Here is a 9,142-nt window from a genome sequence, read left to right as displayed (position 1 = left end):
TCGAACATTCTCAACATCATTAGTCACTAGGTACACGAAAATCAAACCGCCAATGAGATACCACTTTACAACTACTAAAATGGCTATACTTTTATAAAACAGAAAAGAAACAAATGGAAGATAAATGTTGGCGAATATGTGGAGAAATTGAAAACCTCTTGCATTGCTGATGGGATGTAAAATGGTGCAGCCACTGTAGCAAACACTTGGGCAGTTTCTAAAAAAATTGATCATAGAACTACACTGATTCAGGAATTTCACTCCTCAGTATATACCCCAAAGAATTCAAAGCAGGGGCTTGAACAGATATTGGTACACCAATGTTCATAGTAGCCAAAATGTTTAAACAACCCAAACATCCATCAATAGATGAATGGCTAAACAAAATGTGATATACATATACATATATATATATATATATATATATATATATATATATATATATATTATGGAATATTTTTCAGCCTGAAACAGAATCAAATTTTGACATATACTACAACATGGATAAACCTTGAAAACATGCTTAGTGAAGTAAGCCAGACACAGAAGGACATATATTGTGTGATTCCATTTATAAGGTACCTAGAATAGGCAAATTCATAGAGACAGAAAGTATAATAGAGATTACAGGGGCTGGGAGTAGGCCAAAAGGGGAAGTTGTTGTTTAATGGTTAGAGATTTTTGAGGGGGAAGGATGATTAGAACCTTTTGGGCATAGGTAGTGCTAATGGTTATAGAACACTGTGGATAAATTTAAAACCACTGAACTGTACACTTACAAATGGTTAAAATAATAAATATTATGCATATTTAACACAATAAAAAATTAATTGTAAATGTAAAACAATAGTTCTTTGATAATCACTCATTCTACACATGCTTATTGAATATATGCGGAAAGCAAAGCCCTGTGCTCGGTACGTACGGAAAGAATGATTAATTAAACATATTGTATTAGTTTACTACTGCTGTGATAACAAATTACCACAAATTAAGTGGCTTACAGTAATACACGTGTATTACCTTAGAGTTCTGCAGGTTAGAAGTTCAACATGAGTCTCAATGGATAAAAATCAAGGCATGGCAGGCTGGGTTCCTTCTGAAGGCTCCAGAACGTGTTTCCTTGCCTTTTCTATCTTTGGGGAGCTGCCCACATTCCTTGGCTCATGGCCGCCTTTGATCTTGAAAGACAAGCAATTGCAACACTCCAACCCTGCTTCATTTGTCACACCTCCTTCTCTAACTCTGACTGTCCTACCTTCTTCCGTTTTAAGGACCCTCGTGATTACATTTGGCCCATGTGTGTCATCCAGGATACTGTCCCCACCCCATCTCTACAGCTAATTAGCACCTTAGTTCCATCTGCAACTTTAATTCCCCCTTTCCATGTAACTTATCATAATCATAGGTTCCAGGGATTAGGACTTGGTCATCTTTAGGAGGCCATTATCCTGCTTACTGCACATATCTTCCTGATTCCAAGGACTAGAGGGGGAAGGGAGACACAACCAAAACTAAGTCATGAGTGGCGCTGTTGAAATGCTTTGAGTTCAGGGTGAGAAAGATTATTCCAGCTCAGAGACTCAAGAAACTCTTTTCAGAGAGTACATAGAAACCAGTTACGACTTCTATATAAAGATGCCATATATGTCAAGGACTTTGGGACTCTCAGTGCTTCGTGGCATATGTGAGCTACATTCTCCATACAATAGAATTATAATAAGAAAGCAGCTGATCAATTAATGCCAGAGAGTGACCCACAGTGGCTGTGCAGTGGCATGATTACAGTGCGTCAGCAGCGGGACAGGGCAGCTATGTTGCTGCTGCTTGACAAGCAAGGCTGTCAGGATCATTAAATCCCAGTAAGATGCACAGGAGAACCTTGCACATGGTACTTCCTGGCAAACCAGAAACCCAGAGAAATGTGAATTCTGCCATTTGCATCAAAACTAAGTGTGAGAGATCTAGAAATGGCAGCCTGGCCCTGAGATTCTCTTACACACAGTGTGGTTACAATTTGGCTTGCTTACCAGTGTTTGCATTAGTACTGCATTATGCAAAAAGTGACCCCACCAGTATTTTCATATCAATGGTGGTTAATAACAAAACAGCAAGACCCACTGTCTCTTCTGGTGTAAGATTTAAAAAATGACATGGTACCCTCAATTGCATCAAAAATCACTTTAACCCCACAGGTTGTGGGCTGGGAAACATTGCTCTCCAGGTACAGGAGCCATGCATTTGGTGCCTACAAGACACTGCCCCATAGAACAACTCTACTAAGCATCCAGGACATCCTGCAGTGACCACTACCATATCCCTCCCTAACCAAGGCAATTTGGTGGTGTCCTCTCTGTTTATTATTGAATAAATTAATCCACTGGAGATATAAGTGCTCAATAAATATTTAATAAATGCATAAAATAAGAATGAACAAAGGGGGGCGGCCGGATGGCTCAGTTGGTTAGAACATGAGCTCTCAACGACAAGGTTCCTGGTTCAAGTCCCACGTGGGATGGTGGGCTGCATCCCCTGCAACTAAAGATTGAAAATGGTGACTGGACTTGGAGCTGAGTTGTGCCCTCCATAACTAGACTGAAGGACAACTACTTGGAGCTGATGGGCCCTGGAGAAACACGCTGTCCTCCAATATTTCCCAATTGAAAAAAAAAATTAAAATTACAACAAAAAAATAAACAAATAACTTCAGGTACCTAAAATTCTTCAGCCCGGCCCAGAATGTTGTTCTGAGGGATTGCACCTATCTGATCACATGCATTTTCTTGCAATGACCACATGTTTGCACACATTCTTGCTTAGTCAATTTAACGAGTTTGCTTTCAGTTTATGTGAACTCTACTAGAAAAACACATGTTAAGGATATTAGTAAAATATATTGAAAGGTTGTCTTATAAAATCAGGAAGTATTTTCATTACAATTTTTGCCCTGGTTAAAGGAAAACATTGTTGGACCCATGCAAACCTTGCTTGTGTCCTATCTGCAAGGACGTATCTAAACCACCAATATAGTTGGCTGTCTAGAATCCAGAAATTAGTATTCCTTTCTCTCCTCTACTCAGTGATGTCTAGAAAGAATAATTGCCTCCTTCAGCTGTGTGGCTCAATGTTTGCAAGGTCCAAAATATTTCACTGTTTACCCTGAGAGAATATCTGGGAGAGTTGCTTGTGGATCTTTAGACCCTGGTTAAATATGCCACTTCAGGCTCATGGTCCCCTTACAAATGGAACGTATTCGAGGATATATGAAATCCTTCAGAAATTAGGTGTCCCTATCTTTGTTTAGGCCTAGTATAATCTTTTCTGACTTACTTCCTTTCTTCCTTCCTCCCTTCTTTCTTTCCTTCCCTCCCTCCCTCCTTCCTTCTTTCCTTCCTTATATTTATTAATTTCACAAATATTGAGCACCTACAATGTATAAGGGACTGAATAGGAACGGAGGATTCAGCTGGGAACAAGACTAAGTGACTCATACTTTTATGGAGATTATACACAGGTGACAGAGTGAGGTAATAAACAAAGAAACAAATTAATTAATAAAATATCCTCAGATTATAAGTATCAGAAAGACAGTAAACAGGGTGCTGTGATAGAGAATAACCTGGGAGAAAGCATATGATTCCTTAGCCCTGAAATATTTGTAACTGGGCAATTGTCTGCAGGTGTGAATAACACTGAACTGGTCTTTCAGGGGCAGCTCCTAGCAGAGAAAGCTCAGGTCAGTCTTCCTGGAAAAGGAGGGAAAAGATCACTTAAAATGCCACGGCAATGCTATCAGAGAGAAAGGGATTTCCATTTTGTTGGCCATAGAATGTCCTGTGCATAGCAGTGTGCTAGCACACAGAAAATGCTTCAAAAGTAATAACTGATGGAAAAACCAACGGACATCGTAAAGCATACATTTATGGGACAAGTTCTTTCTTTTGTCCTGGGTACAAGAAAACCCAGCAGTCTTGACTGACATCCAGACACCTTTCCACACATGGCAGACTTTGATGGTGCTGGGCCGGACCTCCTGGGAAGGCACTTCACTTAGTAAGAGTGGCATCTGCTTCAGGGATGCAAGAACTTTCTTCACGGCCTCAAGCAACAGGTCAGACCACAGGAGGACATCTCTTGAAAGTATCAAGACATTGGTGCTGGCTGATTGAATATTTGGGAAAGAATTATCTCTTGGGGTGGGATTGCTGTTTACTAGAAGAAAATGAACACTCTTGGCCCACCCTGGTAAGGGTTCATTAGGAAAACACAATACCCCATTTACTATCTAGTAATTTATTTAAGTGTGTACAGCTGTCTCTTACTCCAATAGACCATAAACTTCTCTTGTGGCGGCTTTAAAATCAGATGGGAAGAAAGGACTAAATCGTATCTTAAAGACAAGAAATATGCATTTTCATAATAAGCATGTGTTTTGAGATTACAGGGGTTAGATCAACAAGGATAGCATTTTCACTCTTCGTAAGACTTTACACTTTTCATGTGCTATTATCATCGTCGTCATGTTATCTGGGTGGCTTTGGGGTGGCTGCTGATTATGGTCAGGCCACCATCCCACCCCTCACCAGAGATCCCTCTCCCCAGCCTCTTTCTTGTTGATTTCTTTAAGCCCCAATGTTTAACACATAGTAAGTAATTGTTGCCTTGAATGTTAACACTAAGAATAAAAAAGTAATGAAAAAAGAAAGCATAGAATACAAGTGTTAATCTTACCTCCCCATACCTGTATTTCGAATATATTTCCCATCAGTAGATATTTTAGCATTTCCAATGTGATATACAACCAGCAGTAGAATAATCATAAGTAATTCAAAAAATTCATTTTAATGCCATTCCAAACAGGGTATATTGGAGACCACAGAGTGGAGAGGCGTAATGTCTTAGAATAGCTCATTTAAATATGTGAACCACAAAGATATCCTACAAGCTGCCTGCAGGTCAGACCTTTATAACTGCTGCCCCTATTCTCCCTCTCCCAACAAAACTGATTTGACCCCAATAGTCTCCAAACCTTCTGTCAGGCCAGGTGCAAGAGGCAGAGACTGAAGAGGCCCTGGAAGTAAATAACCTGCCATGAGAGCCCCATAAGCTTTTCTTCCCCAGGATACGGCATTAGAGAAATGATCTAAGCTAAAACGATTATCGCTGGGCCACTGCCAACAGAGACTATCATATTCCCAGCTTAATAAAAAAAGAAAATGTAAGTTGAATCCAAATGAAATATAATCCTATTTCCTTTTTATCCAAATGATTTCAGTGGACAAAAGATAGGAACTCTGCTGAGAGCAAATTAAATGAGTCCTTGTATTCATCACAGAGGCTTTTATGGCTGTGAGGAGGGTGGCTGGAGAGGGAGGTAAGGACACTCTACCTCCCCAAAGAGAGGGAGGTCAGGGTGAATTAAAGCTCTACTCTACTGATATTCCTCCCCAGGGGAGTGTTCATTCCCTGGAAAATCACTGCTGGAAGCAATGGGGAGTCACAGAAGTTTCTTGAATACGAGAGTGGCATGACCAAAGTAGCATTTAGGAAGCTGAATTTGTCAGTTCTCAATAAATATCTGTTGAGCGAATGAATGTTTCAGATAAAGACCAAGACAGAGATATGAATTTGGCCACTTCTGAATGTGGATTTCAGGAAAGCTCGATGAAGAAAGAAAGATTAGAAAATGATATCCAGTCCATACCATAATTATCACTTTAGGTTTTTTATAGAATTTTACTTACTTATCCTAAAGTTCATGTAACAAAAGTGTTGAACAGATTTGACTAGTGGAGCATGATAAAACTCAATGTGTGATCATCTTTCCTGCTCTGAAGAATTATGATTCACCCATAGGTGACATACGGTCAAGGAGGTGGTCATTTTAAGTCACAAACACAGCGTGAGACCCACATTAGAATACCAGCCCTGCCACTAATGAAAACCCTGAATTTCATTGAATGTCAAATCTCCCTTTCTTCGGCCACACCACATTTCTCCTTTGTTTCTCGCTTCTTGTTAGGCTTACCTGACGGGTTGGAATACAGAGAGAGAAATGGAAAATGGGATCTGGAAATGTTCTTACTTCTGCTGTATCGGCCATAACATGGGTTTGTGCTGAGTTAGACTTATGTTTAAAGGTGACATTCTCTTGAGAGCACTTTTGGGGGGTCTCCTGCTAGGATTCTGGAGATGTACTGATGCCGCTCCTCAGCTGGCTGCCCCGGCCCCCCTCCAAGGACCCACCTACACCAGTGGAGTCCCATTGTCCCTTCTAGTGGTCCTCTCAGGTGGATCCTAAAACTGCCTCAGGATGGCAGATGTCGAGCCTATATGCTCTCGTTGGGAAGACAACTTTTGTCTTGCCACCAGGTGGGGGTGAAGTAATTTCCCAGCCAAAGCTGCTACTTGCCTTGGCTCTACCACCTGCAGCACAGCCTACCAGTTTCTCTATCCTGCATATGTTCTGGGGCAGAAGTTAGCCCTCAGCTCACTGTGACTTCTAAACTCTAGATCACACATGTTAGATTCAAAGTTGCCTTGAGTTGAAGACCCCCAAGGCTTGGTGGGGGAGGGGAGGCGGTGTTAGGCGACCCCTGACCCCTTATTTCCTCATGGGAAGATAGGACTTGAGCTTCTTAGCACAAATTTCTCCAAAGAAATCCTTCTCACCAGAATCTTTCCTCTTGCTTCCCAATCTCCAAAAACCTTTTATACTCTTGAAGTGTGAAAGAAGCCTCTGAATAAATGTCCTAAATTTTTGAAACTGAACCTCAGATTTTCAAAAAAGATTCTTCTTATGGTTTTTCTTCTCATATATACTTTAGTACCTGAGAGCTATAATATCAGTCCCTCTGGAGAAAATGAAAAGCATTTTATTTAATGTCAGGTTACATTCACTTAACAAACTCTAGGTAGGGCATTCTATGAAGTAGCTTCAATTCTCCCACTTACTATTTTTCTCCTTTCAAAGTCTGAAGTTAAAAGAACTTCCAAGGTACCCAGACTGATAAATGATACTACAATCCTTATGGATTGTAATTATTGCCTGACCAGCAGAGGCACTCTGGGTTGTACAGATTTCATAATTTGGAAGCACGCTTTAAGAAAAAGAATACAAAATTAGGAATATGAAATTGGGTATAAAAGCAAATATTATTTGTACTGAGGAAAAAATTGACAACAAATTATAAATTTTAAAATGCTGACTAAGCAATAATCACTCAAACTGAAAAGGAGAGATTCTGTCACAAGGGAAATAGAGCTTGTCGAAGGAATTCATATTAAAATTGGGTAGACAAAATTATAGGTTAGAGAGCTTTATTTTTAGAGATAAGTTTTATATTTTGTACGGTTTCCCAAAAACTAAATTTTAAAAAATGGTTCTTCATTTTAAAAACAAGGACTAGTATTTTATTGTTCTGGACCCATTAAAATTTATATTTGTCAATAATTAAGATAATTTCTATTTTTAAAGAATTTTAGTTTTTACATTCTATTCTGCTTACTCTTGAAATTGAATAGCAATTCATTTTTTGCCCTGTAAAACACTTCATTCTTTTGATATGTCTAAAATAAGTGGTGGCCAGTTAGCTCAGTTGGTTAGAGCATGGTGCTAAAAACACCAAGGTTGCTGGTTTGATCCCCGCATGGGCTACTGTTAGCTGTGCCCTCCTTAAAAATAAATAAATAAAATGAAACAAGCTAGTGTATATAGTTTTTCTATTTAAATTCCATTTAAATTTACCACTTAACAGTTGGTAAAACTGGATTACTATTTTCATGTTGCCTTCAGTAAAATGAACATTCTCAGCACTGTTTAACTATAGCTTTGAATATATGTGTGCATATTTAAAATATATATTTGAATATTTGAATATGGTTTTGAAAATCTTTGAAAATATATCTTTGAATAGTCTAAAAAATAAGTAAAATGCTAATACTAGACATCAAAAATTCAGAAAAAATAATTCTTTTATGAATGAATTGTCTTGTACGTATGCCTTTATAATTTCTTTTGAATTTTGAAATGACTAACAATTCTGAATAAATATTAAAAATTATCTGAAATTAAGGCATACACAGAATAATTAAAATGCATTTTAAAACACCCCGTACATTGCATTAAGCTACTTGATTATGTAATCACATTATTCTTATACTACATACATTGATTTGTTTATAAATATGTAGAATGATTTTGTCACTGGATTGTTTCTTTAGGTTGTTGTGCTCCATTGATGGATAATTTTTCATCTCATTTTGTTTAAAACTGCTGATTTTCTCAGGATATGATATGATCCAATATGTTGAATGTGTAAAATATATACTAAACAAATAGATAGTCACTGTGGAACTGGCACTGGTTTGTGCCCTACAAACACAGGAATTCTGATAAATTCTATTTTGTGTGATTTACATAAAAAAATGTTATGTGTTTATAATTCCATGCATTGCTGATTGAGTATATTTGTGGCAGGATATAACGTCTGTTTTGACTAGGCATCTGCAAGAATAAAATCCTGTGCTTATAATTTTATATATCTGGAGATTGGCAGAATTTTCCACAGACTACCGTCTGGTTTCATACTTTTGAAAACATGTTTCTCCTTCAATACCCACATGCTTCCAATGCCTAGGGCAATAGGTCATGCTCTTATTGCAGCATGACCTCTGGCATTGCAAAAGCGGGCAGTAGGAATATTGCCGGAAGCCATTCCTGCACCAGAATAGCTAACAATAACTCAACTAGACATGAAAGTGACCATATAAATATAACTTTCTTAACCCAAACTCTATGTATCTTCAAATTAACTTCCTCTTAGCTGAATCCCCAACAGCCTATTGTCTAACACCACCTTACAGAAGGGCAAGTGCAACAGAGGGTAAGATGGAGAAGAAGGAGATACAGGTCTTAACTGAGTGTGGCTAACATCTTACACATTTTAAAGAGCATGTGACCATATGGGCACATTGTCTGGGCCCCAGACAGGGCCTTGAAAGGAGCCTGTGCCTGAAAGGGGCCTGGTAGAGTATGAACTTCAAGGGAAACCGGCTCTGCCAAACCAGGGAGGAGCAAGCCCTGTATGGATGAGCCATCTATTCACAGCACATTTACATCTATAGGGTTGGTACACAAACG

General features: G+C 38.7%; 1 non-coding gene across 1 annotated transcript; it reads left to right on the top strand.

Annotated features, from left to right (window-relative positions):
- Nucleotides 1–7,583: 7,583 nt before the first annotated feature.
- On the top strand, nt 7,584–7,657 carry TRNAF-AAA (transfer RNA phenylalanine (anticodon AAA)). Its single transcript has one exon. It is a non-coding gene; the product is annotated as a tRNA-Phe (tRNA).
- The last annotated feature ends 1,485 nt before the right edge of the window (nt 7,658–9,142 follow it).

The sequence above is a fragment of the Rhinolophus ferrumequinum genome, chromosome 9, assembly GCF_004115265.2.
Source record: "Rhinolophus ferrumequinum isolate MPI-CBG mRhiFer1 chromosome 9, mRhiFer1_v1.p, whole genome shotgun sequence".
Taxonomy (NCBI): domain Eukaryota; kingdom Metazoa; phylum Chordata; class Mammalia; order Chiroptera; family Rhinolophidae; genus Rhinolophus; species Rhinolophus ferrumequinum.
Note: the sequence above shows the minus strand (reverse complement) of the source record. Positions and strands in the feature narration are given on the sequence as shown.